The sequence below is a fragment of the Linepithema humile genome, chromosome 2 (assembly GCF_040581485.1).
Source record: "Linepithema humile isolate Giens D197 chromosome 2, Lhum_UNIL_v1.0, whole genome shotgun sequence".
NCBI classification, from domain to species: domain Eukaryota; kingdom Metazoa; phylum Arthropoda; class Insecta; order Hymenoptera; family Formicidae; genus Linepithema; species Linepithema humile.
This window is the reverse complement of record NC_090129.1, coordinates 2,286,388-2,307,998: the sequence shown is the minus strand read 5'-3', so window position 1 is coordinate 2,307,998 and position 21,611 is coordinate 2,286,388. Positions and strand designations below refer to the sequence as shown.

Below are 21,611 nucleotides of genomic sequence, written 5' to 3'. Positions count from 1 at the left end.
TACGTGCGAGGGGCCGTTCGTCTATATACATACGTCCTACGACTTGGGGATTCTCGCTGCAAATACGATCAAATGATGCTTCGATGAACTCGCGACGTCCGATTTCCGACCGAAGGTGCAAGAGTAGAGCAAGCATCGATCGCGCGCGTCGCCATCGATCGACCGGAGCGATAGTTCATTCGCGACAGTTTGTCGTTTAACGCGCGTTTGTCCGTCTGCGAGTCACGTTGATATTCCGGGACACGCTTCGCGCAGTTTTGCGCATTTTAACTGTATATTTGTAACGCACTCGTAAATCTACGCGATCTTTTTCAGTGCTAACGTGAATCGTGATTTTAATTCTTTCACCATTTTTTGGCGCTGGAGCTGTGTGAATCGAATATTTTTCTGAAAAAAAGACAAAATGCGATATTGTGTAAAATGTTCGCAATTTTTGTTTTTGTGCGAATCATAAAAGAAATTGTGATATTTCTTCGTCCGAAGAAAGTGGAAAAAATGAAATTGTTGAACACAATTCGCAAATTTAATCGAGATTCTCGTACGATGGGAGTCATATCTCCAAATTTGTAATCGTGATTTTCGGTCTCGGATTCTTTGAATTTTCTCTGTAAAATACAATCGGCGAGGGATTTCGTTGATATTGTAAAGCATGTTTTATACATTTTTTTTTTCGGTATCTAAGCTAATACGCATAGCATTTATTGTATCGCGATTGTAACTATTTTGCGTCTGATACAATTTATATATCCAATAAAGAAAGAGAAAATAATAACTATTTTATATAAATTGTTCATGGTTTCGATGAGTACGTTGATAAAAAAAAATTACGAGAGAGGAGCATCGATCGTGTCATCGATTTACTCATGGTGGTCGTTGTAAACGTTTAGCGGCGAGGTATTTCGTTGATATTCATGGACACGCTTCGTGCATTTTTATTCGTTTTAACCAGCCCGACGAATGGAGCGTTGACGTGCATTCGGATAATCCCACGTGATTCTATTTTTTTGTTGCGCGATATTTCGGCGTGAGTTGCGATTTTCACCGTTTCGCGCTTAATAGGTTATGCATGTTTTGTATAAAAAAAAGATAACATGATAAATATTTTATAAAGTGTTCGCGAGTTTGTTTATGACGGATGAAAATCGTAAAACCGATCGTTAGTCTGCATTTACCATAAACAAATATGCGTAACTTGGAGTAAGTAAATTTGAATGTTAAAACTTCGATCGCGAGGTACTGGCGTAGATCGCAATAACTGAGAATATTTTCCCCGGAAAAACTCGGGGGAGTTTTGCGAGACAGAACAATGGCGAATTCGGGCGGAGCATTTTGTCGTTGGATAACAGCGCGTTCATCTTCCGGATCGAAATAAAAGGAGCCGATCGCGCCTGATTATTCGTTTTCTCGGGTCGTGCCGAGATGAGCTATTTCTCTATCTGCCTTTAGCGGAGGTTTTCGATGGGACGGCGAGGAAATCGTTCTTTCACGATGAGAGGCGGACATTCCTCTCTCTCCCTTCGTATCCCGGCCTCATCGCTTCCCCTTCATCATCTTCCTTTTTTCCCCGAGTTTCTCCGTCCTCTTCTCTCCCGACTGATCCTAAAACAGTCCTGATTCCTTGTTCCGCTCGAGTTTTCACGTCGCCTTCACCTTCGTGAAATTCTTCGGTCGTAAAACAGGTGGAGAAGCGACGGTATTAGGTAGTCGGCGAGCGGAAAAACTTTAACCCCGCTGTAAAACGTTCGTCGCCCTCTTTCCGGCTCAAATGAGTTTGCCGATTCGTCGCTCATGGAGTTCTTTTAAGCAGGATTATAGAGATAAGAATTAGAATTCTTTTATCATTATTATAAAATTATAACATATATATGTATATATATATATTTTTTTTTTTGTTAAATCAACTGTTTAGCAAATTACAATTTTCAACGCGCGAGTATTTGATTACGTGTTTTCCGTAATGGTTCGAGAGCCTTCTATTAAGATCGCGAACAATGGATTCTCGCATTCTCCCTCTAAAATTGTTTTTTCTTTTCGGAATAAAGTACCCTTGATAAATTCGCGTCGCATTGTTACTTTATAAATACGCGAACGACCGAAGCAGTTTATACCGATACCATGACGACGGGTATTGGCAAACTTTAACGAGTAAGCCAGTAAATTGATTCGGTATACATCAAAGCTTCGTCGAAAGGTTAATGGGTCCACGTGCCGGAGGCGGCAACGAGCGTAACCGCGGCAACTGCCGCGACCTGGAGGACGCGGGATGCCCGCGCCTTAAACTTTGACATTTCGGTCGCGGACGCCGATGTTTAGCCAATTTTCTCGGTTTTCTTTTTACGCCCTCGCACGAATTTCCCGCGAAATCGACACCTGAATAATTAAAATGTTCTTTATTTAGTGAATAGTATTATTGTTAATCGTATTTATTTGTCAATCGAAGGTATCATAGTTGTTAAAATGTATTAAATGTATTAATGTAATAGAGAGTGAAAAGTTACTTTTAATGCATTTAACAGTATTAATTGAGAACTTTATCCGTGGGTTTGTTAAAATTCTTTCTCCGCGCCGAGCGTAATCTCTGATTTCGGAATTGATTAATCAGTTCAATCAGTCCGTCAGTAATATTTTACCGAAATTTCAGTGAAAATAGCTTTGCTCTCTCGGCCTTTGCATCACATGCATTCGTTTTATACTCATCGATCTCTGCCAAAATCATTCTATTGATTTATCAGCAATCGCATTAGACAAGACACTGTATTATGCATCCTTTTTTCAAGCAAGAGTAAAAATATGTGAGAAAGAATCATTTATTTCTACATTGCAAAAAATATACTGTAAAGTGCGGGAGCGAAGATCATGAATTTATAACTCGCGATTACATCGATGTTACGTAACTCGTTAATAAACAACTTCAGCACACGTTTCACACCACATAGATTTGATGCAATATACTTCTACTTATATTCGATTTGGTTAACCGATAACTATATCACAAATAAACCATTTATTCCAATATCAATAAATTTTTTGTATATACATTTCTTTTTAAAAGATAAAATAATGAAAAAAATATTTGAGAAACTCCAAACAGATGAAAAATCGGAACATTTTCAGATCGTTGTGAAAAAAGTGCAACATACCGCAAGCGATGAATCTCGCGTTTATCGGGTTTCAATTCGTTCGCGGCCGCGTCCCATTGACTCGTCATTCGCCGCGATCGCGAAACATCGGGTTGCAGTTGCAACCAAAATTCGTGCGCCGCCGTTCCCGCGCTTCCGCCGACTATGATTCGCCGACGAGGGAGCGTCGGGGAAGCGGGGTTGGGGGCGCGCGGCGGATGAGGCCTCCCGATCAATGCAGCGGCGGCAGCGGCCACGACGCCCGACGATCCCGACGCGGAGCGTCGCGACGCCGGAGAGCGGGAAAGCGCGGCGCAAAGCGTAGGTGCGCAAAGCGCGGTCCACTTCCGGTTTGCACGCGCGGAATCCCGACACGCGTTGCGCCCTTCCCGGGGATGATCGTGTGCGTCGGGACGTCCGCCCACCCCCCCTCTGTGTCGCGTCGACATCCTCGCCGGGGTCAGAAACACCCACGTACGACCGTTGAACTTTGCGCGTTTGAGCCAGCCCGGCGGGAGGGACAGAGGGAGCAGAGAGAGAGAGAGAGAGAGAAAGAGCGAAGCGCGTGTCTCGTAGGCGAGAATTGACGACACCTGGTACAAGTCGCACTTGTGTGCGACTCGCTATCCGGAGTTTCGTGCTTCTAATTTAATCTTAATCTCGGGAATGTGTGTCACAGAATGTTATATTATATTTTTCCTTCCTGGATTTATAGACATAAGAATTTAATTTTCATAAATTATGTTTAATTAAATGAAATTTTATCTACGTGCGTTCTTCAATTAGCTAAATAATTCTACAGCATAACGCATATCTACCGTGTGTATCTCGCGCAGTATTAAATTAAGAGAAACGAAGCAATATATTTTATTTTAGGAATAAAATTTCTCTGATGCATATTTTATTGCTAAGTCGTGCACAAGATACATAATAGCATTATGTTAAATATGTAACAAAAATAATTATACACTCGTCGAGAGAAACAGGAAATACTAAATTTGTTACTTAGAATTCACATTTTCGCATAATATATTCGCAGAATGCATAATTGATGAGAACATGATGCTCATTACGGAGTTATTCCAGAATTTATCGGCGATGGAAGTTACTAATTTAATTATTTAATGTACTTATTCGATAAAATCGCGAAATCGCGGGTATTAGTTTTACGATCTTCATCAAGGAATTTCCGGGATTCTAGGCTTCACTTCTGGTTCGATTTTCTCTGGTTTAAGTAAACGCCCGAGCTGAATTGGCGGCCCGAGCGCTGCCGGCCGCTCAATCCGTTCGCTTGGCGACTCGTTTACTCCGGTTCAAGGCTTATAATTACTCGACCCGCAAGTAGGTCGCTTTCTCCTCGGCACTTTGCGCCACTGCGCGCAAAGACTCGTTCCCGCCTTGCCGCCCGACATGCCTTATTCCGCGGATCCCCGATTCGCTTCAGCCGCTCGCTCGGACGATCCTCGCATTATAGAAGGCCGCCGAAAGCAGCTCGATTTGTGGATCGAAATGGAAACTAGACGCGTTTTTAATCGAATTTAATTTAAGATCAGCAGTTTCGCGAAATTTGACACATACGATAAAAGACAAACTAAAAGGAAATAGTCATTCTTATGATTTTTACATAATGGTTAATTTCTTTTCCAATATTTTCTATATAATTTTATGAATTTTAATATGTTTGTATTGTTTTTATTATCTCAATTTCACCAGCGACATCGTAAAGAGAGAAAAAAAAGCGGCGGATTATAACTTTGACAAGAGAATAGATCGTAGTTTGCAGCTCCAATATCTTTAACGCGTTGATTTCACTGATTAAATCTCGCAACACGTCAATTCGAATAACGGCGTATCCCTCGATCGGCATCGGGGTGGGGAGACAAAGGAGAAACACGAGTCGCTCAATCACTCGGACAGTAATCTTCGCCGGTCGATACGCAAGCCAGGCCGGCCGAGTCCGGGGAGGATCCGCTAACGGTAGCGAACAATTACCGTGCCGGTAATATTAACCTGCGCGGGAAAATTACACGCCGGAAGAACGGCCGGTGCTGCACGCGCGGGGCTCCCGCGCGTATGCGATGCATAGCATGCGCCTCGCGTTGCATCGCGCGCAACTTGCGTTTCGCGAGGGAGACGCGGAGTTTCTCGCGATTGTGACTCCGACGGAAGCGGCGGTCTTCGTCGTGTGTAACGCTGGCTGAAATTACTACTTCGACGTATCGCGTGTTTCGGAACGTTTTCTTCGCATGAATCGAGAACTCTTACTGCGTGAGTGTCTCGGCAACAGTAACGCCCGCTGAAATCTATACTTATTGTAGTTTGTTCGGTCGCTGGAAATGTAATTTTGATGGGAAATATGTTCAGCACGTGATTTAACTCCATATTATAAGTCGGCGATGTTTTAGAAACGACAAATCGACTTGAAAATTGTCGCACGAAGTTAAATAACTGTTAAGTAACTGAAATTGCTGTTTCTATTATTTATTATGCACTTAGGTACACATTGCAATACAAATTCAACTTTGAAAAAAACTTTTTGAAATGTTAAATATCAGGTTAGTGCATAAGTTTGTGGATAGAAGTTTGTTCACTCCATCTGTGAGTTAATTGCAGCAATAACATTCGTACGGAAAATATGCATTAATCTGTGCGAACTAATTTAATTGTTTGAGAAGAAAAGCTAGAGCGTTTGAAATACGAACTATACACAGCGTTTATTAATTTTAATTTGCAGTCAGTAAAATGCGAAATAAATATTTAAGCTCTTCCGCTTTCAATTTATAACATAATTATTTCGTGCGATAGACAGTTTCTAATTGTCGTTAACACGTTCGAAAATGGCAAATCTAGGCAAACAGAGAACAACGATACGCATTTCCGTTCTCGCTCGTCTTCACAATGCCGAAAATCCGTGCATCGCACGCTCGATGATAGTTAAAGGGTTAATGCGCCGCCGACGATCGCGGCAGATTGGCGGTGAACATTCCACCTCGGTTCTCTATTAAACGGAAAGGAGACCTTATGTCGCGCATACGGGAGCCCGAATAATTTAGTTTCCGTATACAACCGCAGCGAAATACCCGTTAGCAGTAGAGAAACGCGCGCGCGCGCAGGTAATTATAGCGGCGGAGTGCGGTCGCATCGCCACGCGGGCGACCTATTCTGCGGTGAGCGCACGCTGCTGCATATTGCGCGTTAGTCCGTGAACGACCGAGCCAACAACACGTATGCACGCACTCACGTACATGCGTATACGCGTGCCGAAAGAAGCGCGATGCTTCTCCTCCCTCTTTCGCCACCGTCAGCCCTTCGTCAGAGCCCTCGACACGTGTGCGACACACGTACACCAGTCGATGTACCCCGCCCTTTGAACCTCGGCGTTCTCACCTGTTTAATGCTCTGTGCAATGCTACCTGTGCGCGACAATCACCCCCGATCATCGTCATTTAAAATAGAACGCACGATGAACTTGTGAGAGGTAAAGTTTAAAGGAAAGGAAAAGATTAATATAAATACGGGAATAAAAACTTACGGAAATATAGATAAAGTAGAGTTTAAAAATTGAGTAAAATTAAATTTTTCTACATAGCGTATTGTTTGATGAAGAATGATTCTCTACTGTTTTATGGACAATGTATTGATCGAGAAAGAAGGTGCACGGTTTAATTTTATATAGTTATGCAGCTATACAATTCTATGCATTTTGTAAAATCAATGTAGTTTTATTTAGAAATCTCTGGAATGACGAATCTATTCATCCCATTTCGAATAAATCTCTTAATTGCGAGCGGATCGTCGCACGTTGAAATCCGCTTGCGAGCGAAAAATAAGGCGGATGCGCGCGCGACGCTGGGTCAACATTTGCACGCGATCGCGTTTAACGATCTCCCCTTATTCCGTGCGTGAATCAATATCGTCTGGACTTCGAGCCGATTGGTCAATAATCCCGACGTTATATAATCGCGTTGTTGTACGACGTTACGCGTATAACACAGTTAATAATGATGATCGTTATACCGGCCGGCATGCCCGATCGATTACTCTCGCGAACGCGGACGTGTAACGAAACGACCCCCATAATTCTGGTATTTCAGTATTCGGTGGGATTAATCGTTCCTTCGGTATTCGGCGCGCGCGGGAGAGGACAGGGGGAGGAAGACAGTAATTGATAGCAATGCCGTTTATTGACCATCGAAACAAACTTTATTCGTTCAGAATTGGCTTGTCGATCGCGATAACAGCAGTCGTTAATCTCTCCTTTCGATTCCGCGCTAATGTCTTTCTCGAGACATTTAAAAATCAATAATGCAAACAGTGCGGGAATAATTAATAGAGATTAAAAGTTATACCTTTTGATCTGAAAATAAATTCTAGTCTAGAAAGAAGCGTTCGTGCGTGATTCACGATTTGAACTTTTGATCAATTAATACGTTATACATATAATTATTGACTGAATAGATGCGCGGTGACAAATGCACGATTAATGAGGGTTCTAGATGTGTGATTAACTCCGTGTTGCTGGGGTGTGACGTAATAATTGAAAGGGCGGTAATGACAAAGTACAGACTGAAATCCGTAAAGGAAACTTCTCGGGATGATGCATCCTCATTAAAGCCGGGCGATCCCACGCAGCCGGAAGGAAACAAGTTTCTCCGGCACTGAGGGCTTCTGTCACGGCGAGTTATGCCACCACCGTGGGACGTCCACCTGAGACGTCGACGATTATAATCCGGCCGACGTTTCGCGATAGCCGTTCCTTCATCGAACCGGTTTACCGTATCGAAGAGTCAGCGCGTGCACGGAAACGCGATCAGTCCATTGACAGTCCATTATCCCTCTCCTCCCTTCTTTGATTGGCTTCGGCTTCGCAAAAGCTGCGCTCGTGAAGCAGTGTCTCAGGGCTGCGGGAAAGACCATTTCGAACGGCGCTGTATTTGTTCGCGTGCGTCGGCTGTCTAGCGACGCGCCGTGACGAAAGCGATGTTGTTCCACGAGAATACTAGTGTTATAAAATTAGATTGTGATCTTTGTCACGTAACAGGCGATTATTACGCAACATTTTTGCATTCTTTTGTTCTAAGATTGTAAGCCAGAACATTTGAAAAGGTAAATCTCTCACTCTAAGAAAAAACGAAGTAATTCCTGGCTTGTTACTGATTTTTCGATTTTAGCTGTAAAGTTAGATATAAAGCATTCGTATTTGAAAAATTGCGATCTTTTAGATTTCTTGAAAGATACCTGCTGAATATGAGATGCATTGAGAAACGAGCACTGAAACGATCGAATAACGCGTTGAAAAAGAAGATCGATTCGACAAGTTGTCCTGCGAAATGACACTTAAGATCTAGATATATCAACAACATCGTTTTCGTCTTAATGCGGTCGTAAGTCCCTTAGCGTATACATGATATAATCTCGTAATTCAACACTGTGATTTCTGGCAGATCCGGTCGCGTTCCATGGAGAACACGCACTTGATCGGCATTCCATCCTTTTCATGCCGTTAAATTCGATGGCCGTTTACCTGACTTTCGTATTTTTATCTGATTTCTCGACTGGAAAAGAGAAAGTCGCAGGCGGTTGTCACTTGGAATACGCGCGACTTGTATAATCCTGGCGCAAAAAAACAAAGAAATCCGACACAGAAAACTTGTTTTCGAATTGAAACAGTCATATAGATAAATTAGCATATTTATTTCCGCAATGTACCATTGATTTTCAATATTTCATTCTGACATCTCTTTTAGATATTTTTAATTAATTGCTCTTGCGCAGAGTGTCTGCGCGTTACATTTCACATTTTAAATTCTTTCGCATTCTTAAAGCCGATTTCTGCAGTAGAAATCGAATAAACTCCAATTGGATAGATTTATTTCTGATAAGTCGACGGATAAGTAAGGACTATTCCACTTTTGACGCGTCATTGTAGGTGAGAATTATCTTCCGATTTCGGGCATAAGCAGCGGCACGGTCTCGCCACATACCTAGAATGAGAGTAACTTAAACCCGGCAGATTGGTTGCAACCCGTCGGTCCGCTGGCTGGCTGGCAATCGTCCAACAACCGGGGATTTTGCTGGCGAACATATAACACTGCAAGATGCCCGAGTTCCAACGTATTGCTCATCTCTCTTTTTCTCTCTCTTTCTTCTCCGAGAAGTTCATATCGTGCCATTGAAATGGCGCGAATTTTTATAGAACCGTGACCGAGAAGCTTATTAGTATAAGCTTATTATTAACATTGTTATAATAATTAATTCTAAATAATAACACTAGGAATTATTATTTAATTATTATCTAATTGTTTTATTTAAGATATTACGAGAATGGTGCAACAAATTAGTTTAATCTTTTAAGTTAGATAAGCGAGGAGAGGAAAAACAGAACAGAAAAAAGGAGTGGAAAAGAATAATATAAAACAATAAGGGAAAAAATGACGAAGGTTAAGCTTGCATGCGGCAACCGCGCGCTTAGTATCGTTAATGAACTCCACAGCCGCTCCGCGATAGATCACCCCTGACCTTTTTCGTCCGACGAGAGTCGACTACCCTTGCGCCGGTCAATTATAACCCGGTAACTGCGGTAAAAAAGATTACATCTACATTGCAAACGCGCGCGCGCGCTCTTCACCGAATCCGCCGTCAGATCCACGTGGATAATTCACCTGACGATTATTCTCGCCACAAGTGACGAAATTGCGCGAAGATGTACGCTGAATGAATCCCGGATCGTTCACATTAATGTTCTCGTTAAAGATTACGACGCTTCTTGCCGAAGGTATATCATGCTTAAGTGGCATAATCATTAAGCGTTCGTAGCTGGATTTTCTCGTCGCAGTGTTTCAAGGTCGCGGTAGTTTGTTATTAAATATTTGTATATTATAAACTTTACATTGATATATGTATATTAAATATTGTACATTCTCTTTTCAAAATATTTATAGTATATTTTGTTCAGCTGTATACACTTTTGGAAAATGCGGAAGTCGCGGTACAATGCTCGTCAAAATAGGTCGGTAAATGCTCTTAACTGCGAGATACAATCGCTAAAAGTTACACCGAAATTTCTTGCTGCGAAAGATGATGCCAACGAGACGTTGTTACTATATCGTTGTAACGATACGATGCAGAATCTTTTTCTCGATCTCGCGAGCACATGGAGTCATTCGGAACAATGAGGTCGCACGAGGCGAGGCATCGCGCGGCGATGAGGCGGCGATTGCGCGCATCTCCGGCAATTAAAACGTTAAAAAATACTGTAGATTTCGCTCGATCACGATTTTAAATCACACATCTCATCCGCTTATCTTAATGAGAATCCGGATTGCGCGGCGCTTCCTAGTGGAGCAGAAGACCGGCTCGGTCGTAGATCTAGAAAGAGATACTTGTCAGAAAGATATATAGAACATGTATATATATACAAAAAATACAATCTGATGGAATCTTTGAGCGGTTCTGTGAAAATAAAGTTGAACAAGTGAGGATAGAATTGTAAACTCGATATATTTTCCATACGACTTTCACTAAAACTTGGCGCCGCGCCGTGCAAGTTTTCCGTGCACTTTCTTGTTCGTAATCGCACGGAGAAGTTTAACAAAATGTCGTCGGTATTTGCGAGCGCGAAGAGAGAGAGAGAGAGAGAGAGAGAGAGAAAAAAGAAAAAGATTATTGAAATCGCTGGCGAACGACCATTCCGACTGTAATTTCGCTCATCCTTCGCGCCGACGACCTTGACACACTGACAGACAGCTGGAAATAAGCCTGCATCCAGGTCGAGCGAGAACGGGTGTGACAATGACGCTCGTTAAGAGAGAACCGGGATTGCCCGCGGGCGAGCGCGTCCGAATCGATTATTAGCGATTGTCGCGTCCGTAATCTCGTTTCGCTCCGTCCGCCGGAAATTTGCGTGGAATCATTCGCTCGCGCGGAAAAAAAGAACGATCAGCAGATAACTCGCTCCTATTTAACGCTGGATTCAGCATTGAATGCCGACTGGAAATCCTTGGATGGATGCGTATGTGAAATTAATCGTGTATTTATTTTCGTATTCTTGCAAAACATCGATCAAGAATTTTGAAATGTTTTCGCAAGAGATTACAATAACACGATTCTTAATCAGAGTATTATTTCATGTTTTATAAGTGTAAACTTTGCTCTCTAAATTTTTGAAATTTTTTTGTGTAAAAAGAAATCTCTCAATATTTTTTGTAGAGCAATCGCTTGCGATGCGCAGCAACTCGAGATGCCTTATAATACTTGCCACTTATAGCGCTCGAGATGAAGCGTGCATCTCCTTTCGATTTTGAGCGATAATGCGGTTCCGCTATCGTTAAAGTCGCGCGTGCATCGACGCGTCGAGTGCTCTCTTTTTGATAGTTCCGACAGTTCGACAGATAGAAAGTTATCTTATAACGATGTATAGCACCGGAGTGCAACGAGACCAGGTGCACGCTCGCCTCGCATACTCCTTCGATCAACTCCTTTTTCGACGTGCAAAGGACAACCGGATCGACTTGTTAACTTTGCGCGCGCTCACGCTGCATAAAACGACGCGACACGAGCCGCGCTTAAATTCCTCTCGCGTCATCGAAATTCTGAGAACCGCGCGCGCGATGCGGCGTAGTCGACGGGGAATCACACGCGATTCCATTATATGACACAAAAGAACTTGCGTGCGAGGATAACTGCTAATTAGAATTATTCATAAGTGGCTCAACTCCGATATGTGCACGCATGAATGATTAAGGAATTCATATCGCTTCGACCTAATTTTGGTTCGATAAATTTACCTTCTCTGTTTACAAGTGTAATTATAATTGCGAATATATATATATAGTGAATATTCATTATCCGGCACGTGTAATGCGAATTGTTGTTTCAACCAGCTGATATTACTCGGTTCGCACCTTTAATCTTTTATTTAAACAAAGAAAATGCGAGCGTGGGCGTATGACCTAAATTTTATCTCGATGAAATTTCTGCATTTTCCGCTGACGTCACGAGGCGGAAAGAAAATCGTTATGTTAAGTTCGTTTGATTCAACCTGTTACAACCAAAACTAGAATCCGTTTCATACATCGGTTACACTGGTTGTCGATATATTAATCCGATGTGCCGATATATCTATATCTCTCGATGCTCGTCGCCAACTCAGGCGTCCTCCAAGCGGCGCGTATCTCCGTGTAAAATATATGCGACCTTGACATCGCGGCCGGTCGGAGCGCGCCGCCCGGTATATCATACGCTCGCGTTCGCGGGTGTTTCGTCGCGCGACGCGACGATTTCGCAATTGCGCGACTCTCCGATTGCCGACGCGCGGGCCGTGATTTATGGTCGCGATTAGAACCGCGACAGTAACCGTAGCGATTCAACGACGGCGAATGAATCGTCCGGGATACCTGACGTGACGCGGTCACGTGTTCCATCCTTCTTCAGCGCGAGCATCTGTCGTCGAGAAATTCTCTGATTAGAAAATATAGTAAGTATACTAAAATAAATTAACATATTGAATTTTTTGATTGAAACTTTAAATTGAAAATATCACATATCTCGATTTTATATTTCTCCGAACGAAGCCGAACGAAGTTATTAATCAATCGAATTCTCGATAGGTTAGCAAAGCGTATTCTCGCAAATGTCGATGTAGTCGTTCAACTTAAATTCCCGAAATAAATTGTCCGCAGCGACTACGCTTTCGTCGAGAGCCGTTTGACCTTTGACCGTACTTCCGTTTCATGGCACTCGTGAATACCGCAGGAAGCGGAACCCTCGTAATCGATGTAATCTCCCTCGCGTAAAGGTTCTCGAATTCGCGAACTCTTCCCACGCGTGGTAATCGAAAGCGACATTTCCTCACGGGAATAACACAATCGCAAACGCGCGCGGCCGTTTAGCTTAAATGAGACATTCTTCTCGACGGCCACGCACTCGAAAGAGAGAAAGGGAAAGAAAGAGTGAGAGAGCGAGGGAAGTCGTTGTGCATCACGACGTCGTTATGTATCCGCAGTCTCCGGTCCGCGTGTTTTCGTCGCTCACAGTTCTTTGTCAGCACCCTCGCCGCTCTCTGCCCACGATCGGCCGACATAAATCCCGGACAAGGTGGAAAAAACGTCTGTTTCGGGCACGTCCGTTCGTGTGCGGCGAGAGTCACAGAGCCTGGGCGAAGAGCGACAGAGAGAGAGAGAGAGAGAGTGAGAGAGGGTGGGAGGGAGAGCGAGAAAGAGCGAGGACGTCGGGTCGACGACGCTTGTTTCGCGGTCGTTGATATTTCGGTACTGTCTGTTCTCGCCCCGTCCTTATTCCACTCTCGGTTCCTCTTTCTTTCTCCCTATCGCACGCTATCTGACTCTATCGCCCTTCTATCCGTCCTGCTCCACCAGCTCTCCCCGCGCCTCTCCGCGCGGTTTCGACCAAGTTCACTCATTTTTTTCCTCTTCGGACGCACGGTAGAGATACAGAGATCCCGCGAGCAGTGAGAGGGATCGACAGAGGGAATGGCTATGGTTCTGGTTGACCATGAGTATCTCGCCGGCCATAATCTCCAGGTAGATCCAGCGTGCGAGCCGTCTCTCTCTCTCTCTCTCTCTCTCCCTCCCTCCCTCTTTTTCTCCCGTGGCCGCTCTCGTTCTCTCCTCTCCGTTCTCCGCTCATTCCGCATCCGACCGCGCTTCTTCTCCCTCGCGCGTTTCGTTCCGCTAGTTTCTTTCGGTCGACCGTTCAACGGCGTGGAAGCGTGCACGATATCGCCGTGCCGGCTCGATTCGCGCGGCGTCAACGCTCTCGGAAAAAAAGCGACCGCCTCTTAAATTGTCTTGCTGTTCTTAAATCGTCGCGCTTTTAACCTTTAGCAACGCAACGGTACTTAACGCAGGCGCGAACCCTTCCGCGAACTTTTAAATCTTTTTCCTTTCACACACCGCACTGTCCGACTATGGAAGGAAATTGTTTTTCAATCAAGTTAATAAATTGTCACTTTTGCAATTTATTTCTGAATAGGCGAAAAATAGTTCTTCACTCTTGGAGATCTATTTTTACGAGACGTTATAGCACTCGGATAAATGCTGCCTTCAAGTTCGTGTTTAAAAGCTGACTAAGAGGTGCTCGTTTCTCGCCTTGCTGAATCGACAATTGCATCTGCTTACATTGCTTTTGTTTTATCTGATCGATAATTATTGCGCCGTCTGTCGCATACGTCCGCTTTCCGTTTGCATACAATGTGTCGGTTAAACTAAGTTTTGAAGTCTCGCTGTTAAATACTTCGCGGCGAGCCAGCTTTGTAAGATCGAATCGCGGAACGAGCCTCATTTTACAACGTCTGTTGCACGGCGATAAAGCCGATATTAATGACTCTATTTGCTGTTGAATGCAGATAGAATTCCATTGGTATGCGTCAATATATAAATATACATCGATATATAAATATCTTTATGGCTTTCAAGATCTCGAGATGCGATCTTCATTTCTCTAAGTTTGAAAACTAGCAACTTATGCGAGTGAAATAAATTACAAATAAATTCTTGTCACAGCTTTTAGTTATATAAAAATAAAATAAGAGCCTCGGACACCAAGGTTTGACGGGAACAAAAGACAAAAACTTCTTGAACAAGCCCGTTTCTTCTTTTGATTAAATCTTATTAAGTTGAATTATGTCCATTTCCAGTCGCTCGTCCGTAAAGTTCACTTCGTGCGGTTATATTCGGTATATTACTCAGAAGCCGTCCCGGTGTATGGAAGGTTCAATTGACTCATACGACAGAAGGGGCTCGTCGCAAGCCGGAATCACGTTGTGCGAGTCTTGAATCAATAGCAGGCCGACGCGTGCTTGTGTGTATGTGTATTGTGTGTGCCGGTGATGTCGCCGGCTGGAGTATCGGCCGACGATAACGATGACCGATTATTTTTCGTTATTTTACCGCGGTCATTTGCGATGATATATATTTTCTTCGTTATCTCATCTTATCGGATATTTTAATATCTTTTAAATTTACATACATCTCACTCGTATTAGATTATTCTGCTTAGAGTTGAAATAATCCTAAGATAGAAGCGCCAATAAATACATACATTTAGTTTCTTCTTTCATTTAAATTGATATATTGATTTATCGATTTCACTTCACTTCGCATTCGTCCGATTAGCATAAAGGTACACAGCTGTTATTCGTGTAAACACTGTAAACACTATTAGACAAATCAAAAATTGGATTGTGCATCAAAACATCAACCGGTCAATCGAGTGCTCGTCATCGGTCGGTTTTCGCGACATGCCGAGTCGCACGATCGTACAATTCGCGTGCTATCGGCCAAGCTTTGCTCTCTGTTTAGAAGCGGTTAGGTGTATATTTAGCGACATTTGTGGAGCGGATGCTGGCGTTGGCACCGCGCCAAGCAACGCTGGCCTCGGGGATTACACAGCAGCCGGCGCTCTTTCTCTTCACCCTTCCCGCGTTTCCCTCGCGCTCTTTTGACCGGCTCTGCCTGGATTCTCTTCTCTCTCGCGTGCTCGAAACAATCGGATCTCAAGCGGGAAAACACGTCCGGCGCGGGCGGATTTTTGCGGTTTGCGCGCGATTATCACCGCGCACGGTATTATTGTTTATGCGGGTAATCGCGTTCTATTACAATGGTAACACGATAATTATACAACGTTGCATTACCGTTATTGTGGACATACATACGATTCAATTAGTGATTATTTAATTTGTTTATACACAACGAGTCCAATTCGCGCGATAGATGTTCACTCGCGCTTCGAAAATTTCGTTCGAAGAGTCATTTGTAGCGTAATTATCATTCGACAGCTATTGTTGTAGGAAAATCAATTCGTCTAAATGCGATCTTAATGCTGGATTATCTTTCATTGTTGATGTACTTTTGCAGATTTCGCATCGATTAGCTTGAGATGATAATAGCATTAACGATAATGCTTTAATTGCAGGATACGATCGATGCGCGCGCGCGCGCGTTACATGCGTTTCGCTTCCAATAAATTCGTCCTAAATAATCATTATTCGTCACGCAAACTCGACGCGACAGCGCGATTTTGCCGAATCAATTTCCTGCCGATGATCCCTGTCGCTTTCGGCATTCGTCACTTCCGTCGGAATAAACGCTCAAAAGCGGACGACAATCGAACACAATACCACTCACCGCGGACTTTCATCGCGACCTTGACTCCTCGAAGATTACGAGATCGCTGACCCGACCGTGGAATCGCTAGACGGTTGACCGCCTTCCTCTATGAATTGACGCGCGTCGTATCACGAGTGTGTAATCAGTAATCTTTATTTCCGCCCGATAACGATGCATGCGATAACGATGCAACGCTTTAGAGCGCCATTTAAAATTTGTCGCTGACGAAAGTCATATCTTTTCGATACACGCAACACTTTGATTTGACAGTTGTTGGACACTCCGCGCGCGCACCGGCCGTCCGCTGTCGATGGAATTTCCAAACTGGTTATTGCGCTGCACGTTACGTACATTATACGGCTGACAGTATTCGCGATTCAAATTTGCTAAATTTGGCATGCATGACCGATGGACACACGCTGCGGCGCTGCGTCGCGCTATACCGTCAACCGATCCGGCATTTCCAGCAATTTGGCCGACGCGGTAATCAAACGATGTATTTTGTTTCCAATATCCCCGAGCCGTATCGTACGGATGACGTCCGTCGCGTAACCGCGGATCAGCGGTTGCATTAGCCATCAATTTTTCGCGGCGGACGCGTGATCCGATTCGTCCGGATCTTTTCGCAACTACAAACGTTGGCAAATTTTGCTCGGCGAAATTCAGCTGATTGTATAATAAATTATGCCGCGTTTCGATCCGAAACGCACACGCGTTGCCGATAAAAGTGCGCGAGCTCGGCGCGAGCGACGTTGATTATCGTCCATTCGACCGGAGTCGCAGGTAACGTAATTCGAGTAATTTGCATTCGGCGCGGCTCTTTCGTAGATTTCGCAGAGGAGCGGGTAGAGGAGGCGGCCCCCGCCTTTCTCATAACCTCGATCGTAAATAACCGCCCGTAAAACCCCGTCCCAGTTTCGCGGCGGTGAAACGATGTCGGCGCAACGACGTGCTCGGCTTTCCTCTCTCAGGAAGAGAGAAAGAGAGAGAGGGAGAGGCGGAAGGAGAGGGACTCGTAGTGATTATCTTCGAGGCATTCGATCTGTTGCGATCGTTTAATCTTTTGACGTTCAGTAATCTTGAAAGGATTATTTTTCAACTCTCGTCTTTTATGATATATTCACATATATTCGTTTGATGCAGATATTAGATTGATATTAGAAACATGAGATATTTTTTTTTGCTTGCAAAGAAATATCAAAGTATTCGCTGCGCTATCAAATCAATGCTTATTAATTTCCTGCTTTTTTGTAAGTCGAAGATGCAAAACGTTCGATTTGCGATCCGATGTTATTCGACGAGATATTCATTTCCGCGCGATTGTACGGCGCCGCGCCGTTTTCCGCGACTTAAATCTAATCGTGGAGAGGAGAAGGAGAGATGAGGCAGGCGCAGCGAGAGAGTAGATTCCGCATGAATAATTGAGCGCGAGTTTGCCGCTGTGAATGAAATCGAGGCGTGGCCGTCCCCGCCGGCCGGCGCACGGTCGATCGCGGGAATAGAGCCCGCAATAAACCAGCTACTAGCAGAGAGGCGCGAAGAGCAGTTCGCAACTTTGTTCCGAAACTCCTAGCCGAGACTCCTTGCGAGTGAGACTTGCGCACGGCGAATAATCAAGGCGCATCAAAAGTGTATTATGCAAAATATACGATATACATCGCGCGCTTTAATTTCCTTCTTTTAATTAATTTTGACTTTGAACGTTGGACAATTAATCCGACGGAAAGTTTTTTCCTCTTTCTCGCTCGAAGGAGAAATCTAGTTCGGAGAGAGAAGAGTTCGATGCAAATAGAACTTCGATATAAATAGAGGGATTAATTAATATATTTTTTATTGTAATCGGATACCTGAAACGGTATTCCGGTTTTGATTGAGAAACACCTCGTGCGTTCACGCGTACGAAGCGCATCAATGCGTTTAAAAAGCGCCTGGTCTGCATGTTTGTTTCGCATATTGCGAGGGTATTCCGCGCACTTTTATTTCGCTATTTTCACTGTTCATCTTCTATGCTCATGAATTTCGAACGCGGTGGATCACGGTAACTGGGTGAAACGAGAGGAGAAGGAGGAGGAGGAGGAGGAGCGCAAAGCGGACGCGGAGACCGGGAGAAAGAGGAGAAAATAAAGGAAAAAGGCCGGGAGGGATCGCGTGTTGGCCGGCCATTAAGCATTCCTCCTGCTCGGCTCCGCGCCACATATTAACACCGGGATTTTCACTTATATTAGCCCCTTATCGCTTCATACTCTCTCCCTTCTCACGAAGAGAGGGACGCCGGACCACAGTCCGTCCTGCATTGATTCAGCTAATTCTTTTTTTGTCCCGCGGTCGCGCGATGTAACTCCGCAATAAATCGATCGTCCGTTACTGTCTCGGCCAGGATGTGATCAATGACCGCGCGCCTCGCAAGCGCTTCTCGCGTATCTTTCTTTCGATAACACGAAAGAATGCGCTGCGTGTTATGTTGACTCCACCATCTCGTATCGGCGGCATTGCAGAATTAAAGCATTGAGGAACTAATTGTAAAAATATAAACTTACGAGCCAATGAAATTTTAATGCCAAATCGAAATGTTTATTGCATAAAGTTATCAGATAGAGTGGAAATAAAGATATAAAATTGTTGTGAGAAAGCACAATTGTATTTATAACGCTGCGATATTATGACTGTAAAACGTATCTCGTGTAAATCTTTTTTTCTTTCTCTTGCTTTCTTCGTTCACTTGTATTTATATTGTATAAGCTTTAGCGCGCGGAGCTTTTCTTCGTACTTTCGTGTGTCGTAGTTGCGACAAAGACCCGAGCAAAGGGCCTCGATCGACCGAGCGAGCGGCTAGTGTATCCGAGAGAACACTCGAACAATTTTCTCGTATCTTATGACGTTTCCGCTCGGCGAAGTTTGCCTTGGCTTGGTGGAGTATCGCGATAACGACGACCTGCCGTTAGCACGCGGATTACCCGGCAGTGTGCGCAGGGTGAAAACTCTCGTCTAACCAGTATACGTGTTCTTTATTTCCAGCCTGGCAAAATCTCCTCCCCCGGAGGAATCCCGTGAGAGAAAGGAAACGCGGAAACACGGACTTCCCTCCGGCAATTACCGGGACGATCCTTCACGTCGCCCGGAAAGCAGAGCTTGGGGGATAAGGATCGACGAATGGGAATTTATACGTGAGTAAACACTACTGAATTACGTAAACGATCGATAAACAATAGAAAACGGCGGTATTGATTGCCAAAGTTAAACAAATTGCCTGCGCGCGATTGCGTTAAAAAATCGCGCGGCTCGCCGGAACGATATATATTTTTCTCTTCGCGTCGTATTAAATGTGTTTCTCCGCCGTTCGTTTAACGACGTCGGTCTGGTTTAACTTGACGGATTAGCTCCGGTTATACGTTAAAAGCACGACCGAGCTTATTTGCATAACTCTGCCCGGTGCCGTCGCGTTATAACCGACACACGACGATTAATTTCCGTTTAGCGGCGGAACGTTAAATCGCGCCTCGTTGAGGTTTTACAAAGCGAATGCTCGCCGCTCGCGCGGCGGTGTCAAGCGTTCGAGTTCGAGTTCAGTGTTAAAAACTCATGTGCGCAATAGGTTACGGCAATTACGCTTGTCTCGCGGAGAGCCAATGACCTTGTTGCCGATTGAATGCGATCGGAAACGGCTCCGTGGCTGAGCGAGCTGCATGATTTGCACTTTGCGCAACCGTTTAACACACTTTCGTGCGGGCTCCATTGATAATTCGCTCTTTCGTGCGATTAGTGTGCCGCAATGTTCGAGTTAGTTCAACTTCGTATCGCGGCTCAAGACAGTGACGAAAATATATGAGAGAGTCGCTGAAATTTGCAGTGTATGCATTGCGTTTTAATTTAAGATAATTATTATTGTTACAAAAAGATTAAGGTATTTACAAAAAGCACCGGTCTTCAAAATAAGGAAAAAATTCAATGCTGTTAGATTCTGATTATCATTATATGTTTAATTTTAACATCATATGTTCTACTTTAGCTCGGTAAAAGCATAAAGGGTTTTGGACTTGGCATTTCCTGGGCGTCTAAAAAAAGTTCACGTTAGGATAGAGAAATATATATTTTCAAATATCACGAAAAGATTTACCGCTTGAAGTGTGCTGCATTGTTATACTACGTTAAAATTACGATATTACACGTGACATTACGCGGCTCACGGCGTCGAGTACTTGCGGGCTTAATTTCTTGCCTGGGTCGCGGCGATGAGCGGTAAAGTGTGTTTAATCCGCGTTGAACTTTGAATGTCACGCGAGCGATGAAAAGTAAACATACTGCGGTTACAAGTGTACACACGTACACACACTTGGCGGAGGCGTGATGCGCGCGAGCAGTTTTCGCAAATAAACAAACAAAAGATGCTCCGTCGGATTTGCGCGCGAACTTCGCGACTAGTCTTTTCCGCGCGTCAATTTATTTGCTCGTGCACGCGAGCGTGCGTGTGTACGCGCGGCGGATGATGAGCGAATGGTGACGATAAGTAACTACGAAATAAAGCTCGAAAATTTCATTGAATTACACGCCGTCGGAACGCATTTGTAATATAGTATCGAAATTCAAATTCGATGCATAAATCTGTCGTCGATGAGCATCGTTCTTTCAGCCCATTACAGCCGGTTAATGCTTATTAGCGTCGGTTATTAATGTCACGTAACGTCGCAATTTCATTTGTCGTTCTCGCGCGTTATTCTACATAATCGATACACAGATTAATCGCGCTATAACTATTCCCAGCGCCATGATAACAATAGCTGTTGACCTCGATGGAAATTAAACGAAATCTGTTAAAATCGCACCGCGGGAAAACGTTCGCGTATTATTTATGACGTCATGTCGCACGGCCGACAATCATCCGCGTGAATTCTAGATAGAGATGGAGAAAGAGCACACGCACAGTGAGCTGGGTTCTGAATAAATAAATGACAAATCCATATATCAGTTATGTGCCGCGGCAACGCTCGCACTTGGATGCGGAAAGGCAGACGCGATTTGCGAGCGAGCGGTGGGTACATTGAATTTAAATTATCCTGCGTATCCCGAGCGCGGACGCGAGCATTAAAAAGGACGACTTTATGTGCCGCGAGCGTACGCGGACACATTTCAGCTTTAATCTGCCGCCGCATCTTATTACGTATTTATTTCGCAGCTGCGTGTAAAGAGTCTTCGTTCTATTTGCAACGCGAGATAAAAGCGAACTCTGAAAACAATAAGTGAGTGTGAATACGAGAGTGTGGAGTTGACACGAAAAGATTGTAAAGTGCCGGAGATAAAAGTTTCAGGGAAAACTCCTGTAAAAACATACTCCGAAATAATATTTATTTATTCATTTTCTCGGAAGAAA

General features: G+C 44.1%; 1 protein-coding gene across 6 annotated transcripts in view; it reads left to right on the top strand.

Annotated features, from left to right (window-relative positions):
- The window catches only part of LOC105677561 (platelet binding protein GspB), a 176,133-nt gene that overhangs the window by 50,504 nt on the left and 104,018 nt on the right, over positions 1 to 21,611 (top strand). For all 6 annotated transcript variants that reach the window (XR_010888727.1, XM_067350365.1, XM_067350362.1 and 3 more), the window contains one exon: positions 19,262 to 19,410. The gene's annotated coding sequence lies outside the window, so the exon portion shown is untranslated. The remainder of the gene's footprint in view (positions 1 to 19,261; positions 19,411 to 21,611) is intronic.